The sequence below is a fragment of the Diprion similis genome, chromosome 3, assembly GCF_021155765.1.
Source record: "Diprion similis isolate iyDipSimi1 chromosome 3, iyDipSimi1.1, whole genome shotgun sequence".
NCBI lineage: Eukaryota > Metazoa > Arthropoda > Insecta > Hymenoptera > Diprionidae > Diprion > Diprion similis.
In genome coordinates, this window is record NC_060107.1 from 10,244,361 (window position 1) to 10,267,812 (window position 23,452).

The 23,452-nt window shown below is 42.4% G+C and overlaps 1 protein-coding gene across 1 annotated transcript in view; it reads right to left on the minus strand.

Annotated features, from left to right (window-relative positions):
• Positions 1 to 7,491, minus strand: part of LOC124404251 (L-lactate dehydrogenase-like) — a 47,083-nt gene extending 39,592 nt beyond the window's left edge. The window contains exon 1 of the mRNA XM_046878231.1: positions 7,426 to 7,491. The gene's annotated coding sequence lies outside the window, so the exon portion shown is untranslated. The remainder of the gene's footprint in view (positions 1 to 7,425) is intronic.
• Between the last annotated feature and the right edge of the window lie 15,961 nt (positions 7,492 to 23,452).

The window sequence follows — 23,452 nt, forward strand, 5'->3', positions numbered from 1 at the left end:
CTCTCTCATCCAGTAAATATTTTGATCAGTAAAATGGCATAACAAATAAAACTTGCGATGTATTTTTACCATAAATATACGAAGGCCTGACAATTCCCCGGTGAATCAAGACTGCATTAACCTCTCCGTATGAAACCAAAAGCCGAATCTGAATGCGTTTCCTGTATACCCCGTCCTTATCTACCTCGAACTCATTCCTGACACGGTGCGCAGCTGACCCGGTCGAATAGACCGGATGGATAATTGCTTGCGGCGAACCGCAGCCTCGGTTGTTCCCGTGGTAAAACAATACCCATAATCCGCAGCCTGAACGCAGCCGCGGTTAATCCACTTACAAAACGTATCAGAAACCGTCCGGATCGCCGAGATGGCGCTGCGGTTAGGCGGCGCGGTGGATCCGGCTGTCAGCACGCAATCCGTGGGGTCGGAATTGAGCCGTCATCCTTAGGTGTGGATACGGGTCCGTAGGAGAAAGAGGTCTGAAAACCCTACAAACTATCCGGGCGGGAGAAGAGACTATATATTTATTTACCGGGGCGTCGATTCGTCGGCGTTACAGGTGGCGGCCATGAGTTATAATTAATCGTAGACGCGGCGTGGGCATGCGCCGTTGCGAGCTGTGTAATCAACGGGGACTTATGCCCGCCTCATCGGCATAAGGCCCCGAAAAGTCACGAGCTAATGAACTCCCCGAATAAACGTTAGCACGGCGCGGATCTGACGGTATCCGGCAAAGGTGATGGTAAGTTACGACCATGAGGCCCCGCATGCGGTCGGGTAAGACCCGCGTGGCATGGCGCGGCGGCGTTCCTGATTTTCTCCAAGTGGACGATGCCATGCGTCGCCACCCCTCACCCCTCCCGGCCTCTTGCCGCTAAGAGTGAATACCTACGGATGACAAGAAAAATACTTCGCCCTGTTACTCCCCGTGTACTTATATCACCCGGTGCCACGGGCCCCGAGACACGCCGTGAAACTCCCCTGACCCAGCTTCGGTCCCCGGAGACTCGTCTTCCTTCGTATGTATGTATGTATGTACATGCAAACCGGCTTCCTCGCCTCCGCGCCGCCGCTGATCGCAAAGCAAAAAGAAATATTTACTGATACCACCGGGAAACAATCCTCCACCTCTCTGTTCCTGGAGCCGACCTTCTCCCCCTTCTTCGTCACTGTATTTCTGTTGCTTTTTCATGCAATTTCCTACTTTCACGTCATCTTAGTCACGATAGTCACAAGGAATTGGTCGAAAAGTTGAGGATGAATTGAAAGTTGGGATAAGAGAAACAGCTTTTTTAAAAACTTTTAGTAATGCTCTTCGTAATAAATATATATGTACAGTGTAAAGAAATGAAATAAAATCAATACAAATGAAAAAAATTGAAGAAATCGATTTAACAAGTCTAAAATGCATCAAATAATTTATCGAACAAGAAAAACCTTGACAATTAGGATCGGTTTTTCGAACCTGATTAACTATTTCTTCCTGTCAATTTCTTCTTCTCGTCTCTCTGTTGTATTCAAATTTCTTGTTTGAAATTGATTTGTCTGTGTTTCGCAAACTGAATATCCACTCATATTCGCTCTATAAAATTCAAACTGCTTGTCTTTTCACGAAAAATGAACTGTGATAATTTCATTACAATCAATAATTTTTCCAGATGCGAAATTTTTTCGATCTGAAATTTTCTTTTTCAGTCCTGCGATGTGCTAACAATCAACTGAAATACCTTTTACACTTTGATTACACGTATCCTTTCTAGTATAGTACTATAAACGGAGGTGAAGCCAGGAGTCAAACAGCGGAGACATCTCTTCGCGAAGACATTGAGGAAAGCAGATGTTCAGTCGAAGTGACGTTTAAGCGTTCGCCGAGGACAGTCTGAGCAATATAGGATCGTATGAGGCGATTTTTTTCTTTGGTGAAATTTTTCTTCTCTCATCTGTGATAAATACTCGTACATACGAGGCTAAGACGTAGAAAACGCAGAACGAATGGTACATTCTCGACACGGTTGGACCCCAAGATAAATAGACGTAAGACAATGGATGGCCGGTGCGCAGAGAGGGCAAAACAGCGCGTTCTACTTGGTTGAAATTTGCATTTGCGGCTCCCTCCGCCCGCCCAGATCTCCTTATAAATCACTTTCAGCTCCGTGGGGCCCGTAGTAGCGCCTATATGGAATCCACGGGGCCCCGGTCTGCAAGGCCCGATCAGGGTGCGTATTAAAAATCCCAACGCACTGCAACGCGGCCGGTGTATTACCCATGTGCAGACAATATAGTGGACATACCGCATACGTGCAAAGAACTAACCAGGCCCCGAGTGCAGGGCCCAACGCGGATGCTCCCTGTCTATTCCATAATTTTATAGCGAGTATTTTTATGGCGACTTAATTAATGACCCATAAATTATACGGGCGACGAGCCGTTAATAACGTAGAGGTTAGGGTATACGTGTGTTATATATACAAGTAGTTTATGGCTAGGTATACATGGGAAATTTTTCTCTAGGTAATCTGTTTCCACCCTACTTTCGATCTAATGGCTTGTTACGGTGTCACCGTTTATACCAAGATATATTTACGCGCTTCTATATTTTCCGCCTACCACCTACAAGTATTTTACCACCGAACTTAGTACCAATTACATGGTATCGTTAAGTTACAAGCTACGTAATCCACCCGCTAGTTATCGAGGTATGTCAACAACCTGGCTCAGCACGGGCTTCGACTGGATAAGAAACAACCAGACCAGCTATATCTTCGAACAGTTTTTGCCGATCTTTGGACTCGACGCCATACCTCCGGACGTTTTACGGCTGAAAAATAACGGCCAATTTTTCTCCCAAGCTTCGAGGTTATAATTTATTGTAAGGTAAGAAGCTCATTCGCGATGAATGTGAGATGAAAATTGTTATCATGAACGTCAACGATGGATATAATTCGTTCACTCTTGTAAGACACGAGAGACAACGAGATTTTAGATTTTGTATTAACTGTGAAACCGAACTAGATAAGCAACTTGCAAAACAATCAATAGTCTCTGCAACCATTGCTACTAATATTGCTACAACAATGCAGGACAATTTAGTAACTGACCAACGATGAATTTGGATTCTAAAGACCATGCTGAGTCATTTGACATAATAATGACTTGATCGTTCGGCCATTCCAATATACTTGCTACACTTCATATAAATTCATGTGATTTCATGAATATAAAGGCCATTGCAGTGAATTCAAATGACTTGCATTAAATATATTATACCTGCCATGAAGTGTGGTGGATTTTTTGGTCCATTCTTTTAGTACATTATATGGACACAATGATAAATTGCTAAAGATTTTCAAACTAAAAGATGAGTTTTTTAGAGTCTTTTGTGTTGTATAATAGTACTTCCGTTAGTTGAGAGAAGAACATTACATACTGTTAAATAAATATCACATCAGTCAAATCGGTTTAGCTGTTCGTCTAGAACTCTACCCACAAAAACACCGGCCCAAGTATTGAAAAAAATCTGATAACCTATGTCAATGGTAAAAAACTTTATTTCAAAGTTCGACAAAATGTTCTCGAAGAACGTAAAAGTCACGAAACGTTCAAAAGATTGATCATTGTAGGAAAATTTAATCTCCAATTCTCCGTCCAAATTTCATTCAAACCGATCGAGTGAATTATTTGGTATCGAATTAGCTAAAATCCGTTCGACTCACATACATTCACTTGCTAAAATATCTGTATAAAGTATTTCGTAGGCAACAAATCATATTTCGGCACAACGTGTCTTCCGCCTTTGACTTTCTTTCAAAGCAACGTTCTCGACGAAGGTAAAAACGTGCAAGGCACACGGTCGACGAACGGTCTTTAACGAAAAACTGACCACATAAAAGTAAACAAATCAAGGCTCTTCAACGAGAGTGTTAATATTCGCGAAGGTGCGAGAAGGAGTCCAGAGTCCAGAGTCCAGCAGCAGTTGTCGTGGGCGTTTGTCAAGCTCGCTGGTCCCTGAGCTGCCCTGTTCGCGAAGCGCGAGGCCCGTCGTGTACAATTTGCTCGAACAAGCCGAGCTTGCTCCCCAGCTAAGCATCTCTGCTGCTCCTCCAGGCGCACTCTGTGTACACACATTACTGCAACGGCACGATATACGTTACATCGCGGACTCTGTACCTCGTGTATAACCTGTACGTAAATACGTTTGCGAGATGTAGCTACAGACGGCAATATCCGAGTTGGATGGGGATGGTGAGAGGGGGGAGGAGGGGTGAGGGGGGGGGGGTGCAGGAGACGCGCTCCCATTCCGTGCAATCCGAGAAGTCACGGGGCCCGACGCAACGAGGGGCCCAGAAAACAGTGCTGCGTCACTATGGGAAAGAGCTCTGCAGCTGTGTGACTCGGCTCTTCCGTTTGAAACCTCGAGCGGTGCACCCGGTATAGAAAATAGGGCAGAATTATTTGCCAGAATATCCTATTATAGTATAGCCTCCGGTTTGTTAATTATATTCCTAATCTTGTATCTTTCACCTTTTACCCTAGCCGAGCGTCATCGCGTCGCGGGGCTTCAGAGGGAAACACGCCAACGTACGTTTCCAGGTGGCTCCAGTCGTGTGTACATTTTTTAACTGTACGTATTTAAGTATCCATAGGTTGAGAGCTTGTTTATTCAGTATGCATACGTAAATACCTACTGAACGAAAATTGATGGTGATTTTCACTTTTTCTTCTTTTTTTTTTTTTTTTGTTTTCTCTTTGTCACAGACAATTAACATGCATTTAACACGAACGCGTGATTTTTAGGGCTGGCTAATTTCGAGGTGTTGAAAATGTTTCACTCTGGCACACGCATCTGCACACGCTAATTTCAATAACCTCAAATTCGCGAATCTCTATCAAATGTCTGACCCATTGATGTATGAAACCATATTTACCGATTGCTGAAGTCTTGAAGTGTTACCTGATGAACGATTATACCAATGTTAAATCATTCCGAAAACAAACGCTGATGAAAAAGAAAATGAAATTGAAGTAAAAATCCGAATAGTTTGATTTTCATTTGAAATATGCGAGTCATCTAAGGATCGCACGTAAGATATATTATAACCAGCATAAAAATTTGAGGACAAAACAAACTGGAAAGGAATCATTTGGACAATTACGAAGCGTCGCATAACTCAGACGCTGGCTACTATTTAGAAAATAAGGCACGATCACTTGGACACAATCGTCGAATTGTAGTAGACCGTCGGCGTGTTCGTCGCAGCGATAAAAGAGTTGAAATAAAAAGAGTGGAGAATAAAGAAGCATGATCGCGGACATACCGAGGTCCTCCTGGGGCCCCACGAATCCCCCAGGAATTGGTCGCATCGGCTTGGCTTTGTGCAATCTACCGCGAGGAAACGGCGAAACTTAGCAAATTGACTGTCCGACTGCGCATGCGCGAGCTTTGTCAAATTTCCATGCAAGCTGGCCAACTCAATTTCATTGTTAAACGTCTGATGACAGATGACAGCTACGGATCACCATAAGAATCGGTTTAGAATAAGCTGGCACGCCTGCGTTACATACGAAAATTTTTCAGCGGTATGATTTCGCCGAACGATTCGATTCTTTTGCGCATGCGCACTCGATCGCCTAGCCCGCTACGCAAGTAGGAATAATTAAGGTGGAGGTTATATGGTCAGAGGTAAACATATATATATATATATGCATATGGGTGTATGAATGTAGAATGTACGGTAATAGTTCGTGCCCACTAATAAAAATAATTATAGTATCCATTGTGACGAGCATCGAAATTGAAATCTGATAACGGCGTAATAAATGCCTGGGTTCGAATCCTTGAGCGACGCGCACGTACGTGGATGTGTACACACGTGAATGGCGGCCAATGTACACACCTAACGCACTCATACCCAAATGGGTCCGTAAAAATGTAGAGGGAGGGGGGAGAGAAGACAGTCCTCTCTTTGGTCCCGAGCGACGGCCCCGGCGTTCCCGATCATTCAAATAAGGTCCGTTTGGACCTTGGAATGCGCCTCTTCGTCTCTAATGATTTCTGAACGCCAAGAAGATGATATCGACGCCGCGGCCGACCAAACATCTCGGAGCTTCGGGGCGAAGGTACGCTGCTACCGCGGGGCCCGGGCCCCGGGGCCTAACCGCTTCTGTGTCTCAACTTTCAGCTTCTCTCGGACGGAGAGATACACGACTTCGTATCCCGGGTTCGATACTTGCGACGCGACGCTTGCAGCAGGATCGAAGGACGCGAGACTCGGATCAGCTCTCTTCTTCTGCGATCGGTGATCCTTCGCTTAATTAATTAGTAGGCCTCAGCCCCGGACCACCACGAGTTTCAGATCGATTCTACATGCGGTTTATAAGATCGCCGGAAAAACGACAGAAAAATAATGTATAAGCGAATCGGCTCACAGATTTGATACGTTTTAAGCGATTCTGACGTTATAACTGTGCACGGATACTGTAACCCCTTTGCACAGAAACGAAAGAATTGAAAAATATGTTTTCTCTTATTTATTCTTTTCTTGTATAAGAAAAACCGTCAAAAACTTGTCAGTTTTCACATTGTTTGTGAGGAAAAGAAAATGTGTGGAATTTTTTGTACATATATATGGAAAGAAACTGAAATGTTGGAAACGATTTTGATTCACTTTAAGAGAGGAATAAGTTAAAATCAGATATATGGTATTATGACCTTATTTTGCTCGATGAAGTTGGTGAGTCAAAAATCAATACTTGTTTGTCAATATTGAATTAATTTTTGACAGAAAATAGAACACTCTCAGTCAATTTGCCAAGAAAATATTTTCCCAACAAAATAAATCATCGCGGAATGCAACCATTTGGAAGCCCACATTTCCATTTTCAGTATTTGTAATTCTTGTGATTGTAGGCAAATCGTCATAGATTATACGAATGTGTAATTTGGATAAGTTTTCAATGTTAAACAATCTCGTATTCAAAGTAATAAAAAGGTATTAGATTTCGATTCACCAACCACTTTGAGCTGTTTTGAGCACGTGACCGATTTAAGAATAATATTTACGAAAATTCATCGCAATTTCTTATAAAATATCGTTATGATTTATAATTTTTTGTGATATGATCGTTGTGATGTTTGAAAAAGCGCTCAAGCTTTAATTATTTGCAAAATATAACCTAAAAGCGTCTTTTGCGGAGCAATAAACAAATTAAAAAAAATTTATACGATATTCATTCAACCCTGGCTGACCAGAGTGCACTTCCTGACATAAAAACGATCACATCAAATAAAATTTGAAATCGAATCGATTTTTCACGAAAGAATGCTTTAGATTGCTGTAAAAACCCTTACAAAAATCGATCACGTGACACCATGGTTCAAAGCATCTCAAGACCTCGTTTCACCGCAATTTTTTTGTAAGTACTCACCAAGCTGCAGTGCCCAGGTCGAAAGGATGCTTGAATACAAATGAACACCGCGGCGGCGATCGCGTGAAGATACGTTTGCCGTTTGGCGCGAATGTCACATGAACAGGAAAGGAACATAACCTATGCACAGTCGAGATGGCAGCCCGCCTCTGTATATGGATGAAAGAAGAAAGAAGAAGAAGAAGAAGAAGAAGGGCGACCACAAGTCGTATATACATAGACTCGCAACGAGCGGTATAAACTCGAGAATATTACGGCTGTGGTTAGCGTCGCGTCGGCTCTCGTATTGTCTCGAGATTCGAGGTGTTGCCGGTATCGCGGTGCACTCCTATTGAGCAGCACGGGTTTCCCTTTCATAGGCGTGTGAATGGAGCTCGACGAAGCCGTCGCGTCGCGTCTGCAGGGCATCCCGGACATTGTTGATTCCGTGGATTTCCACGCCTGTGTAAGTGTCGGTTTGTGCGTGTGTTCGAGGCAGCGGGGTTGGTACGATTTTTGCTGAATAGTCGAACCTTGTAGGTACGAAGCGCGGCGAACTGCAGCCTCGAATAATAGTGAAGTGATGTTTGTTTTGAGAGCAGGTCTCTCTGCCTTCCTTTGTTTCGGGAGCCGCCGTGCCGCGCTGCTTGAGCCACCGTTTTCTGAGACGTGTGTAGAAAAATAAAATCAAACCAAAACCGGAGCCAAACAAAACGAACGAACGAAACGAATGGATCGTGGAGAACGAGAAGTAGCAAACTTGACTCGGTCCGTTCATTCCACGAGCTTTCAGTCAACTGAGATCTCTCTCCTTCGCTTTGCGAGGAAACGTTTTTCCACAACAATTTCAAATTCTGTATCCAGAGATTTTGAGTTGACGAGTAACTACTGAGTCACTATCGAATGTAAATGAGTTTCAATAAACCAGACTATAAACACGTTGCATCTCTACGTCATGACCATCTTGTCAATTTTACTTTGTCCCATCGTTCCTCTCCTGTTCCATATTTCTACTTTATTCCATCGTTCCTTTTCGGTTCTCACCTTTCTACCCTATTTTTGGTTGATTTATTAGTCCATAAAAATTTTCGACCACGCTAGAATTCAAACCACTCAAAATTAAAAGCATGCTAAAGTTCAAGTAATAACTCGCAATAGAAACTTGAAACGTATGGTGATTGCAGTCGTGTTCGAGACCGTTACTTGTTTTCATTAAACGCCGAAGATCTCGGTTCAAGGAATGTGTCAATAAATCCCTTATAACAGGTCGATACATCCGACTTTCTCCTCGATGCTGACCGTTTTTTTCGATCTTCAAAGGCCCCGAAATGGGTATTTCCTCTCTGGTGAAACGCCGGATCCAGACGTCTGGTTGCCAAAGGTTCCATCTTTGCCTCTCGTATGTGTAATTTAGACTCACAATCAAGAGCAAGAGGAATGGCAAGGAAAACGACAAAAAGGACAGCGGCATGAACGCCCCCCCCCTCCCCTCCACGCTGCCCCCTGCCGACCCGTTTGAGTGATACATTTCTACGTAAAGTGGGCCCTAAGGCCCCGTGGCAATCCCAATAATCCCGACACTCCGGCGTCCCCTTATTTCCCGCGCCGATTAAGATTCCACCTCGTCTGCCTTAATTCGAACTGCCGGTCCGTAAAGGTTATGAGTGCGCTTGACAGATACCAAAGACGAAGACGATGAGTCAAATGCACAGGTGTAATTTCTGCTTCTCTGCTCTTTTCTTTGTCTGAACTTGTTTTTTTTTTCTGCTCCCTTAAAAGAGCGGGGAAGTTATTTCGTACGTTCGGTGTTATAGGTATCCGAAATATCCTGACTGCGGAGGGAGTGGTGGAAGCGGTGGCGGAGAAGGATACAGGTGAAGAATAAATCAGGCAGCCACCTTTCTTTTAAATTTCAGTAATAGCTGCAGTCGGAAGCAGTACGTCTTTGGACTGAGTTTCTTTTTCTACTATAACCGATGCCGCTTCCTTCCACGATTCTTAATACAGTTCAAAGCATAATCTAAGACCGTTTTTAACGATTGGAACAATTGTTAATCGTACCTATTCAATTGATTAGAGAAAATATCTTGACCATAAGATTTGAACGAGTATTTTCCGTATAGATTAAACGGTTGACTGGTTAAGTATAAGAGACAGAAATTATAAATCCGACAAATTACTGATGCAGATCAAATAAACCGGCCCAAAGGCAAAACAAGTGTCTCATCTTAGTACAGCACTCTTTCCTGTCTGATTTTACTATTAACGGAGTTAGCGATGCAACGTTTCCGGATACGGAAAAATCGCAAGCACAAAAACTCGAGCGGATAAGTATCCAACTGTTTTTCTTTCGTAGACCCGAAGAGTTATTTTTATATTGTGCTATGAGTAAAATGTCCAACTGTTGCTAAACTCGTTTCGGATTATCGGATAAATTTACAGTCAGACAGTTTCGGTGGACAGAAAAATTGAAAAACAGTTGAAGCGATATAGTAACTTTGAATTACAGAGTACTGGCATTACCGGCATGTGCGAAATGTCGGTAATAAATGTCGCCAAAATGAGATTTTGGTGTTGTTCGTAATCGAAAACCAAATCAGCTGCCATTTCGTCATTTCACCACCAAATCTCATGGGACTGGGCTCAAAATGTGTGTTTCATCATCTCTGAGTGGTGTCATACCGGATAGTTCGATCCATTCAGTGCAACTGTGAAAATTTGGCCAATTTCTGTGAATGGTAACCAATCTGTAAAATTTTTTTCCAAATTTTGAAAAAGTAAAAAGACGCTCCACTTTTTGCCAAAATAAGGCATTAACTGCCCAAGTTTCACTCTGATCGCTTGAGCGGTATAAGAGTTTTGCATCCCAGCGTTTTCGAGGTGTACAACGCGTCTTTATAAGTACCTTAAGGTTAAGTCCAGTCAAAGTGAGTCTGCAAAGTCTATACGCTATGCAGCCTTATCATTTTCAAGATAAAGTCAAAAGGCACCCATGCTTAATCAGCAGAGTGGTTAAGAATTTTCATTGTTATAAAACTAGTCGAGATCACAAAATGGCGTTTTTTTGTTGTTTTTTTTTTTTGTCTTTTTGATAAAATCAGCTACTCCTCGTCAGTTGGTGAAGAAAACTCTTTCGGTGCTCGGCAGTCGAGCCACGTTTCTCGTAAAAATCCCGAGACACGTTTTCCGGGTGTAGCATTGTTCCCGTGGCGCGGGGAAGAACGACGACGAGTTTTTGGTGAATAACGCGAGGCGAGGTGAGGGACCCGAGGCTTTTGGGCCCCACGGGGGCCCCTTGATGGCTAATCTTCAGGCCACATCTCCGTGACAAATACTGGCAGGATCTCGCGCGCGGACGCAGATCGTATCTAAACTCTGTAGATAAATGGACCCGCCCCGGTGTTCCCCTTCCCATAATTCCCAGTCTCCAATGCCGGCGGCTCCTTCCTCCGCCGGGACGAAAGAACGCGCACAACCTAATTAACTCCACCGCCTCCCTCGACACGGTGGGCCTTATCCGGCCGATTAATAAGAGAGCTCTTATCTACGGAATTAGCTTGTAGACAAGAATTGAAAACGTGAGCGAATGCGTTTCTGGGCCCAAGTCCTGTTCGCTTATCTCGTTCGTTCCACCACCCTCTCGATTCCTTTGGGCCTGATCATCGCCAACCACGCACGTGCTTCCGTACTTACACTTAACTGAGTCTTCTGATTCTCGTATACTAACATACGTGCCACGATTCACTCCTCGGTTAGTTCCTCAGCTCAATTCACCCACACCGAATCAAGCATCAGTATAGTAATCAGATAAGACCGTGTCATTCTTAATTATAATTACACTTGTTGAGATAAAGTGGAAGCTCGATGATGGGCCGTTCGTGCGCATTACGTCAAAGTGGAATCTTAGATTCCCCCATTTAAAGGCAATGTAAACCTTTGATACCTCCTCTAAAGGTGATGTAAAGTTTTGACAATTAACTTTTAATCTTTGTTATGGCAGGAAAACATTTTCAGAATACCCCGAGCACCATGGACTACAAATCGAAGTATGAAATTCATCACGTACTTTCAAGTAATTAAGTCGATGTTGGTCGTTGGTCCTATGAAATTCACGGAGGTCTACCCTTAATCGAATTCGCATTCAAAAGCCATTTTTGAATGACAAATCAATTTTTGATTACAAGTTTAAATTATCTAAGCATCTACGATGATCGAATGATCGAAATGATTGAATAAAAGTTAATTCTTCGTATTGCATAGAGCGTAAGGTTTAATGTTCAGTGGAAGTTAATCCAACATGATACACCATGAAAGATTAATATTTCATAACCGGCATTAAATTGAAACAAGTTTATTTTCACGTGTCGAGACACTTTGCAGAACCGAACCCTCGCTGCTTCGAAAGAAAGAAAAAAACAACCATGTCAAGTATGATAAAAATGCTTGCCAAAAAAAAAAAAGTCTCCCATAAAATCAAATGGGTTTGAGGTGCAACATGTTCCCGGGTGATCATGTCGGTAGTTTCGTCGTTGAGTGCTTCCGACGGTACGGAATGGGCTTGAATAAAAGGGCAAGGATGAAATTAGTCCCAATCATCGGAAGAGCTGACGTCCCTGACGGTTTACATACCAACCCATGAAGCTGTATGAGTCTGCAGAAAGCCGATATTAAGAATCGTCACGGATATCACCCGAGCCATTGAGCTGTGGCCCGTGCATACATACTGGATCACCGATGGATTAGACCTCCAGGAATCGGTTTTCCTGCAATACACTAAAGTCCAGGCTAAGACTTCTAATCAGGACTCCTTACGTTGCGTAACTTCACAGTTTTAACCCTAGAAGTATGCGATTTGAGCAGTTTCCTCTCTCCTCAGCGATGACGTTAAAGATTAGGGTCAAAGGCTGAAGATGAGTCGAGGATCGGAGCGTCGAGAGAAGTATCGCAGGACCAGGTTCAGACTCGGGTACCTGGAGGTGGCAGGTGGTCCACAGGAGCCCTAATTAAACTTTATAGTCCGGTTAAGGTTGTACCTAAGTCAGCCCGTTTCGGAGATCAAGCCAGGCAGGGTCATCCGGTGCCCGTTTCGTCTCGACGCGAGCTTTTCTACGGCACTCGAAGGTACTCGGACAGGCGACAACGCGAGTAGCCGCGATACCGTCGCGTACTTTAACAAAGTGAAACAGGCTTCCTGCTTTACACCTATTTATCTTCATCTCATATGTACCCCGAGTCCGGTGCGGAGCTACATTTAAATGAGCCGAGATGCATCCCGCAGCCCTTCGCCTCGCTGGATCCAGTTTACAAATACGAATAAATGGCTGAAGTTAGTCCGTCTGTCTTACCTACACGCGGGGTCGTCGTTGAATGCGAGTATACAGGGTGGACCTTGCAATAAGGCCGTAGAACGTTACGGATACGTAACGGCAATGGATAGGATTGAAGCCAAGACGAGGAGAAAAAAGCCTGAGAGTGCAGATTAAGGTGTAATTTGATCGAGAACCACGCTCGGCCATTTCGGCTGCGCGGCATTTACGGTAAAACGATTTTAAAAATGAGACAGTTTTGGGTCGTTCGATGGGCCAAAGTCCCGGCTCAAACTTTCCCCGTAATGAGGCCCCAATTTAAATTTGCAGACGGGTGCAGCGCAGCGTTGCGGCGACGTGATCCGAAAATTAAAACAGTTCCCCAACGATCGACTCATATGTGCCCTTCACTCGAGCCTAATTCTTAAATTTCTCGGAGAGAAAACCTCCTTGGAACCACGCTCAAAGCTGTGAGTCTATGGATTTTGTCGAGACACCCCGTAGGTGTATCAGAGCTTCTGAAGGTCGGATCTGGCCGGCGAGATGTTGTATTAACGTTTGGCGATCCTGGTGCAGCTGTGCAGCAGCGCGAAGACGTCGAGGAACGATCTTCGGCGACACTCCAGGACGTGTGTATAGTATATGTGTCGGGACGTCCAAGAGAGAGAGAGAGAGAGAGAGAGAGAGAGAGAGTGAGAGAGTGAGAGTGAAAGGCCGCAAATGTATGCACCGCCGTAGGCATTTAGCGAACCTGGGGCATAAATTTGTATAGGACTCAGGACGCCCATCCTCCGGCTTTTCTCTTCTCTATTCGCCTTCCCTCTTTCGTCGCATTCTTCTCCCCCTTTTATCATTGTCCAGACTGACTCTGTGAGCGGTTGCACCTTGCGCGACGCCTCGATGCACAGTCTGTGCCATCGAGAATGCATTCTTGACAAGCGGAATAACTTTCTGCCGCATAGGTATAAGCTTCATGAACAAGGGTAACCGTATACTCTGGAATCGGATATATTCAACGTTGCCGGATGTTTGTTGAATCTGAGACGTAATAATTTTGTCGTTTCTCAACCACTTCGCAAACTTAGAATTAATACTTGATAGACTACAAGATTGCTTAAAATCACTGAACATCATTTTCGATTTACAAACTTTCGTTGAGTGGAAATAAAACTCAACGTTTTCATTGTGTGTGATTAGAATAAAAAGGGTCTCGGCACCCAAATTTCCGTTTCGTAACTTATTAATAATGTTTATTCATCATTTGATGGACAACTCTCCTTGCATCCTATGCATTATAAACGGTAAATAATTTCAAACTATATCTCAGGATTGAATTGGTGAGCACGTGACATGATCTCTTCCCTTTCCCCCTGATTTTATTTATTTATTTCTATTTTTTTTTACCTATGCAGCAAGGCGGCATTGGGAACCTAGTGCAGTGAAATGAGGATCCCTGCGTGTCGTGGTAAATTGGGGTGAAGAGGTCAGCCTGAAAGACAGTGGCGGAAGGCAAGGTTCCCTCGAGGGATCGAAAAGATTAAGGGTCCGCCGAATCGCGGCTTAATTTTCTTTTCCTGCCTTGCCGATAAACGTAAACTCCAAGCTGGAAGTTCGCATGCAGCCCCCGCAGCATCCATCTGGACCCGAGCTGCTAATTTGCCCCTTTTCCTCTTAAAGGAAGAAGGAACAACTTTACTTTGTTCCAGCTCCGTAGTCCACCACACTCGAGAGGCGATGTAATTCTCTTGAATAACGAAAGCGCAACAGGAATAGAATATACGCCGGGGCGTGAATCACGCGGCAATCTTCCTCGTGGGTGGGAAGTCGAAGCCTTCAGCCTTCATGGTCTTGCGTACCTATATAGCTACGTTCGTGTAGAGGAACATGGATTACTTGTGGATGTGGATGGTCGGATGGTTCATGTTTCGTTGGTAGGTATGCGTGCGCGGCGTCGCGACGCTTTGCCTTTTGCGACGAACAAAGGACTTTGTTTCCTAACCTCTCGCGATCGCGAATGGCTCCCGAGCCATTTTCGTGAAGTAAACAATTCCGTGACTACCCTGCCGCAGCATCCTCAGAGTGGGATCTTTACTCCCCCGAGGCTGTTACACGCAGGAACGGTTAATGACCATCTGAGAGCATGCGCACGGATAATTGGTTCGCTTTAATTGCAGTTAAGAATTATAAATTTATGTTTCACTACGAAAATATAATTGGCTGTCCAATTAATATTTAGATAAAAACTGCCGCCAGCTAACCCTTTGAGTTCCCTCATTCGACGTCAGCGGGGGTTCGGAACTACTGAAACCCCAACGGGCCTAACTTTGCCTACTAAAATGATACTTATCGCGCATTTGGGACCCAGAGCTGAAGGATAGTTCGTAACTTCATTTTTCGTTATTTGTTGTTCCGTCTGAGACCGCGGAATCTAATGTGAAAATCAGGCGAAGAAGAATCAGATACTAGGTTTCGTAACGCGATCATTCAAGTCTCTCATTTAACACTTGTGAAGCACGTGAGAAGTGGCACTTTTTTCAAGGTTATGGGCTGCGCATTCGTACACTCTGGTTACTTTTAAAAAGATCATTGTTGATAATTTAAACCCAAGAATTTGTAGCAAAATTCAAGCTTCAAGAAGGTAAAGACAACTAAGCTCGCTCAAGCACGACAAAGTTTCAAGCTTATAGATGCAAACTCGTTATCGGATCATTGATTGTCACAAAAATTCACTATTGCTCATCATTCTATAAGGCTTTGGTCCAATGCTCGTAGGCTGCTGGTTCGAGCACAGTGAATCGGCAAATCAACACTTGCACTTACAGCACAAAGCCAGACCGCAGGTTCGTACCAGACGGTGAAGTGCGATGGACGGTAATTAAGTACCAAGGTACCGAGGTTTATAGAACTTGTTCTTGCGACACCGAAGCTAAGGATCCCACGCACTGCCTGCCGAGGCAGGCCTCTTTGCGTTCGTTTCCAATAGTTCGATCCGATCCTATGCGCTCACGTTTATCGGTGAGTACCTATAACATGGTTACACCATGGTACCAACAGACGCGGGAAAAAAGAGAAATCGATGGTCGACGGAGAAAAAATATGCTCAAACCCAACGATGTAGTTCTCGTCGGTTTTTGGGGTTCCAATCGCGTTCTTTCTTGTAACAATCGATGATTATATATATAAGAGACCAGTAAATGACCTTCAATTATTATCTGACACTATCGAGTTTACGATATACTATACATATATAAATATATAGTCAACTTTATTCACCAGAATATGAAACTTCGAACGACAGTTTATTGGACTATGAAATGAGCTAATTTTGATCAGTCACTGCTGCTCCCAAGAGAAGATTCAGGACTGCTGTCATCGTCGAATCGAGGTTCGCGAATCTTGTGCGTAACTGCGGCAGGCTTCGATGTCATTAGAAGATAAGTGCCGGCTGGCGTCTTGCCGATTCTTCCCATCGATACTCCCAGGTTGAGGACCTCCAGAACTGCGTGGCGAGCACTGGCCTCTGTAAGTCTGGTATGCCTTAGGACGTACTGGACGATGCTGTTCAACGTCGCTCCTTCCGTCAATGGTTCTATGCACCTCGAATCCATGGGTTCGGAAATGCACTCAGATCCTTTCCGAATCGGGATTTGGACGGGGAGTATTGCCGACTTCCTACGCACGGAAGAATATTGACTTTTGTAAAGCCAATTCGATTATATGGAGTGATTTGAAGAGAGGCAATCACGGTGTTCGCATCAACGATTGTCACCCCCAAGATAATGTGTAGATACAGTAATCGTTTATTACGCTTTTTTCAAGCCTGACTTAATACGGTAACATCTTTGTCAGATAAAATAATTGTTTCGAATAAGCGATCCAACAACACAATGTTAATATTTTTACAATTTATTTATACAAGAGAAAAAATCTGAAGAAACGATCATTCTTTTCTATTCATTTAGGTATTGCTCGACTTACCCACGAATTAAAATATCCGATAAATACATGTCTACATTAATAAGGTACAGGATCAGGTATGCGTGGGCAGCTAACGAAATCCATTGATACGTAGAATTTTAACGCACCGTAAGTCATTGATTATCGCGTTTCGTTTTGGATAAGTCTAAGGAATGTGCGGGCCAACCAAAAGACGTTCTGTAATATTTAATGGCTCGTATATTAAATCCACGTAATTGAACGAGGACTCGACGTTGCGGCCTTCGCAGCTGACGATGAGTTGGACACGGCTTTACCAACCACGAGGTTCTCCACAGCATCAGCATCAGAATCGACTACCGTCTCTACGCAGACAACGCGCGACGCACTTCTTCGTCAGTGATGCAAGAAACGCGTGTCATTAGCGTCAGGTTAACTACGTACAAATATGGCGAACCTCGAGTAATAACTTTCAAAACGATCTATGTTTCCAGGAAGATGGTCTACCTTCTTTGCACTAATTTAAGTCCGACCAAGCTTCTGCATTCTAGCTCTATATAGATAGGAAGTTGCGTTGTACCCTGCAATTGTCGTAATATCCCTAGCAACAAAATTGCGTCGGTATATTACAGGCGTCTGCCTATTATTGTGCCGATTTCCTACTCCCTGGATTTTTATTACGCGTGATTTTAAAACTGCACGCTGCAGCACACTCCAAGCTTCCGAGAAGTCTGTCGAATCACCGAAGCACTGTATGATTGGCTTTACCAAATTCTTAGGACAAAGCTGTACTCTCATGGTGGTATTCGTATCAATATCGCTACAACGTAGGATTGCTACATCTTAAAAAGGAAATCATGTGATTTTTTCCATTTCTTTACCTCCGGCTTAGCTATGGCATCACGAATTTTCTTGTGTTTTTCACAAAAAAAATAAAAGGTGGGAAAATTATGAGCTTTTGTACGAAAGATTTTCAGCTTTCTGCGAGGAAATAATGCATAAAAATTCACGATTTTTCTGAAAATTTTTCCAAAAATCGATTTGAGTAAGTTTAAGAAAAAAAAACAAACACTTTTCAATTTTTTAGTCTTGTTTATCAACGATAAAAATATCTTTCTTTCCGAAAGTTTCGTAAATTTTCTTTTACACCATTTTCAACCGAAAGCGAAAAATCTATCATGTTTTTTCTTTTTCATTATTCTTCATACTTTTCTATCCTTCTTCTTTTATTACATTAACACAAAAAAATCTTCCAAGCTCGATTTGAATACATTTATTTATGATATCGTGAAGCATTTTTCAGTCCTGACTATTAAGAACACATTTAACTCAATAAAAATTTTCAAATATAAGATAGTTGAATCGATTTCATTGCCTCAGTATGCATTTCACTTAGAAACTGTTTTCCTCTTACAATCTTAAGTCAGTTATGTGAAATGCATACATAGCGAGTAGTATAGAAAAAGAAAATAGAATAAAAATAAAATATCCACACCGTGAAATACCTACTCTTGAAAACTTCGATAAATACCTGATTTGTTTGCTTTACTTCGTCCTCAAAACACCCTAAGAGTATATGCACACTAACGTAAAGTACATATATAGCTGACTATACACAATTCAAGCCTCTGCGACGCCATGATTCAGGGTTAAAAAATTGACCGTTCGGAGTTTCTGTCCTGGATCGTTTGAGCGTATAATCTTTTTTTTTTTTTTCTTCTTTTTTTCTCTATTCCCTTCCTTCTTTATCGTATACCATCCTCCTCTGAAGGCGTCACATTTTTCTCAACTCGGCGGTGCGCAGGCAGGTGTTTGCAGATAATTGGAGGCTGGATGCTTCACTACTACGAAGCTTCACTACTCGGTGACGTGTAATTATTAGGTATGGCTAGCGGTAGTGCCGCAAGTGGGAATAGAGACATTATTCTAGGCGATGGTGCGACGGTGGCGGCTTGGCAGAGCCCGAGTGCATTGCATGATCGCGCCACTCAAACAGCCCACATTCATTCCTTCTCAATTTTTATCTTTCCCTTTTCTTTCAAATCTCATTTATTGACTTTCACTATCGACCGGTTCGCCGATAATTTCGCTGAACACTACAACGCGTTTCATCGTCACGGTTACGTACAACAGCTGTTATTATACCGGAACGAAACTCGTAACGATTTGTACATGCTCTCAGATATCTTTTTGTAGGTACATTAGACTGTATAAAAAAAAAAGCGACCAATTTTTTTTTTTTTTTTACAGAATTCAAGTTAAAAACATTCTTCCAAATGACTTGGGATTTTTTTTTTTTTTTTTTTTTTTCAATTTGCAATCGCATGACTCTTCAACGCATTAGTGTACTGATAAAACCAGAACGTATTTTCGTAGAGAATTGAACGCTTTACAAAAAAAAAAAAAGTTTGTTATCATTCTATGATAAGTCTATTCTTTCAAAAGTTATTTAAAGTCCTTCTAAGGTTCTGAGGTACACTAATGGCGGAATATCGCTATTGGACGCAGCTAATTCCAACCTGATCGATACGTTTTTCATGATGAAAATGGAACGTGATTGAAGGACAGGATAAATAGATGCAGCGATCAGGTTATGCAGATTATTAAACAAAATAATATCTAATACCTGTTTGTCTGCGATTATCGTTCATCGTGTTAATTGCTTCTGCAAAATCGGTACGCTGCATGTAATCTAAGTACAGGCTTCTTGCTTTGAAGAGGTGGATAAAACATTGAACAATCAGGTCTCCATGTTATGTACGAAGCGTGAAAATTGCGGTTAATTGAATATTCTCGTAGAGTGGATAGTCCTTCAAGCGCTCCACGGAGGAGGGATCAGGATTATTATACAACAAAAAAAGTTTGTCGGCACCCGATCATCCTAGCTACGTTATATATCGCCATTTCATTGGCAGAATTCATTCGTTCTATTAACGAATTAAATTCATTAGTCAATTTATCATGTTATTTCAATTTATAGTTTTTGCTGGAATAAGGTCAAAACTTTAATTTTCGTCGAATAAGTATAAGATGTGCCCCTTTCTATGGGAATCGTTTCCATATGACCCTTTCAGTCACACATTATTGTGCTGACTCAACTTTTATAACAATGCAGTAATCTCTGGTTTTAGGATCGATGATTACGAGTCTGCAGTGATTTTAATAAATTCAAGATAGCGGACCCAATATGACGCACGAAAATGTAGAAATTGATCGAATCAGGTCAGGAAATTCTATGCAAGGATAACTTTCTCGGAAATGAATTATTCCTTCAATTTTGACGATTTTTTTGTACGACTGTACCCAGTTACTCTAACGTAAAAAACTCTGTTATCATCATCAAAAATCTATCAACTATAGTCTTTGGTCATCACTTACTCGCGACTGTTTTGTAAAATTCAGTCAAAAAAAAAAACTGGAAAACGTATGTTTCTCCGAGTCGTTTATACATATAAAAAAAAAAAAAAAAAAAAAGGGGTTACACGCTACGCGAGTCTCTGTAATTTTGTAATTCGGGAGGATTCTTTAGTCGATAAAAACGAATGTGTCATATGTAAGTTGTTTTCAGCGAAAAAAGAATAAATCATCCTAATTTGAAACGATCAAATAAAGATATAGTTTCCGGAATCGATACGCCGAAGTGATCCTGAGGTTGATTGATCGATCGAAGGCCTCGTTATACAGGATTTTGCTAACCTAACTCGCAGCAGCGATGCGCCACAGGGCAAAACGGACGCTAAAGGAACGGCGGGTCCTCCTCGTGCGCGAACCGGATCGAATGGGATGGCGTGTGCGGGTACGCGATGAGGTGTATGTGCCGGGCGGAGGAGGAAAGGTGTTAACTTTTTTTAATACCCACAGTCCCGCGGCCGAGCAGAGGAGGAGAGACAGAGAGAGAGAGAGAGAGAGAGAGAGGGAGAGAGAGAGAGAGAGAGGCTCTCGTGTCGAAGTGGATTTTGTCTGTAGTATATTACAGCCTGGAAATGGCTATACGTACCATCGTCACGTCACGCGACGAAAGCTTCCCGGCCAAAGCTAATTAACTCGTCACTCCGGCTAATTACCAAGACACGTGGGAAGTAATTCGGGTAACAAGGCTACCTTCTCATCGCGCCTGCAGTGGGGACTGCGAGAACTGTATACCTTGAACACCCCGTGTCTAAGTCACCCGATAAATAACGGGTGTATGTATGTATATATATATATATATATATTGTACGGTTGATCAGTCTCCTGAACTGCTCCTATTATTCACAGAAACACGGAGCACAAATTTAAGATTGAATTTTACATAACGTGAGCATGTTTCACGCGTGTTTCCGTAAATAAAGTATCGGTTTCTATGATGGTAGAATTAGTTTGCTAATGCGCATGAGCGGAGTACAGAAAAGACCGCGTTTAAGTCTGTAGAGTTGAAAGTGGTTTTTTCTGTACTACGCGCATGCGCTGACGCGGACCAATGTGACATTACGCGACCCTAACCTCAATTTCTTGTTTTGTAAAAAAGCGTGTAAGATACTTTTGTTTTGTATAAAGAATCGTGTGCGACGAGGAGGCAACAGTCTTTTCGCCACGCGTATTCGCAATATTCGTCTTCGGCTCAGCAACGTCTCATTTTTGCAAACTTACGCTCATTGTCAGCCTGAAAAGACAGAGTTTGCCTTCTTGTTACACGATATACTGTTTATAGCATACTTTACTTTTACACAAGTATATACGAATTAAGGTAGATATTTCTTAAGGAGAGAAATAATAATCAGCGTTATTAGCGAAAATGTGATTTATAAAGCCGGTGATCAATCATTTTAAACTTAAAATTTTACATCCACAATCGCAGAGGTTTCAAAGAAACAAAACAATCAAATCGATATGCGGCGAGTCGCAGATCACTCAAGTTCTATATTAGTCAACTGACTCATCAGACTTACATTTAACCGATAATTTTTCATACTTATTGTGAATGAATTTCGCATGATCGAGATTGACTGGCTAAATACAGATTACCAGGTGATTGATCGATACATGCCCACCAGGTTGTTTTGGATTTATAGAAATGGATGCTTCACGGCCTCGAAAATGTGACTCTATACCTGACAAACATGTTCAAATTACGTATTAGATGATATTGAATAGTACCAGAATTAGTACCAAAAATAGTGCAAAAACTGATCCACCTTTCAGATGTACATCAGTACAAAGTTTTAAAGACATGAGAGTTTTTTTCAACATGTCTGAAAACATTTGCATATTGATTTTTGTGAATGAAAAATTTTACTGACGGCAAAAATTTTTTTGTCTCGTCTCAACGAAACCATTATTTATGGGACTTTTTTTTCAAAATGATCGGACCTGAAAATGTAATTTCTGAGCATTTATTGAAAATTTCAATAAAAATGTAACCAGATAAATAGATTTGGATAATTCTAAAATGGTTACAGAATGAATAATTGGGGGTTTAAAATTGCAATCATCGCATCTGAAGAAGTTCGAACCAAATTAAAAATGTTGAGTCCGAAGCGTAGTCGAGCTGGCATATGGAATGCCCCGTACAAATCCGAACGACGCAGGATATCGGCGTAGATAGGATCGCAGTAATACGGCAACCCTGCTGTGGTGCATTTTATTGCTCTTTACTCCGCGCCGTTTAGTTCTAAATTGTTTCAAGACCGCATCTCGTTTTGTAACAGCTCGCACAAGGTAGGAAGAGCTCCATTAGCCACGTCAAATTTTATATTATAGATGCACGATATACAGCGCAGACCAAATAGAAGAATAGAAACAAGTGCAACAAAAGTTAAGAAGTTTAAACACTAGCATAGATACGTGGCATGCCATGTTTTTCACAGTTAAGATTTATAAATTAGAAATGAAGTATCCAATATGGCTGATAAAAATGGCAGAATTTATTTAACTTTCACGAAACTTGATATCCGGGGATTTCCGACGATGCAAAATACGAATTTGAAGTAAAAACTGAGAAATTGAAACATTCAAAATCGTTGACTCTTTGATTGCTTGAATATTGATTTCAGATACGCATAAGCCAGCGTTCTCAGAACCCCTAATCGGTACCAAGTCTCGTCCAAATCAAGTCAAATTCTTCACTGATAATAAAAATATTGAATTATGAAATCTACCATAAAAACTAGTTTATAATAATCTATGCCAGTCAATTTGGGTCAGTTTTAACACCACCATTTTTGTACATAACGTTGCACTTTCCACCACCATATTGGATCACGGATTTCAAATTCCTGCATGGCATTCGTCGGTACGTGCAAAAAAGAAATTTGACTTCTCCATATCCTCGCCACCCTTAACATTCATCCAGAACACGAAATTTGCTGTCCACGATTTACTGCCGCATAAACACCATATACGGTAAATAATAAAGATAATAGAAAAGGATGAACAGAGCTGAAACGTAGGTCGGAAAAACGCGTGTAAGTGGAATCGTCGGAGCTGCCGAGGTACACGGCACGTACACAAGAAAGGTGAACGGAGCTGTTGCTCCAGGCCACCCTGGCTCCAGATTAGCATAAACACTCTCGAGGACGGCGTCGGCGCCGCGGCGAGACGCTCCGGGTTATATCTGCTCCCTGGGCTGCGGCTCTAGCAAGTACACGTGTAAATTCTCGGTTTCAGTTCTTATTCCGAGGGGAGAGAAGCGTCCCTCACAACACCAACGGGACCCCGTGCAAGCTTTGCCTCTCGACGTATCTGCAAATGCGACGACGACGCCCTCTGAGCAAAATAAAAAAGAAAGAAAAAAAAAGTCCGACCGACCTGCGTCGCGTGACTTTCAT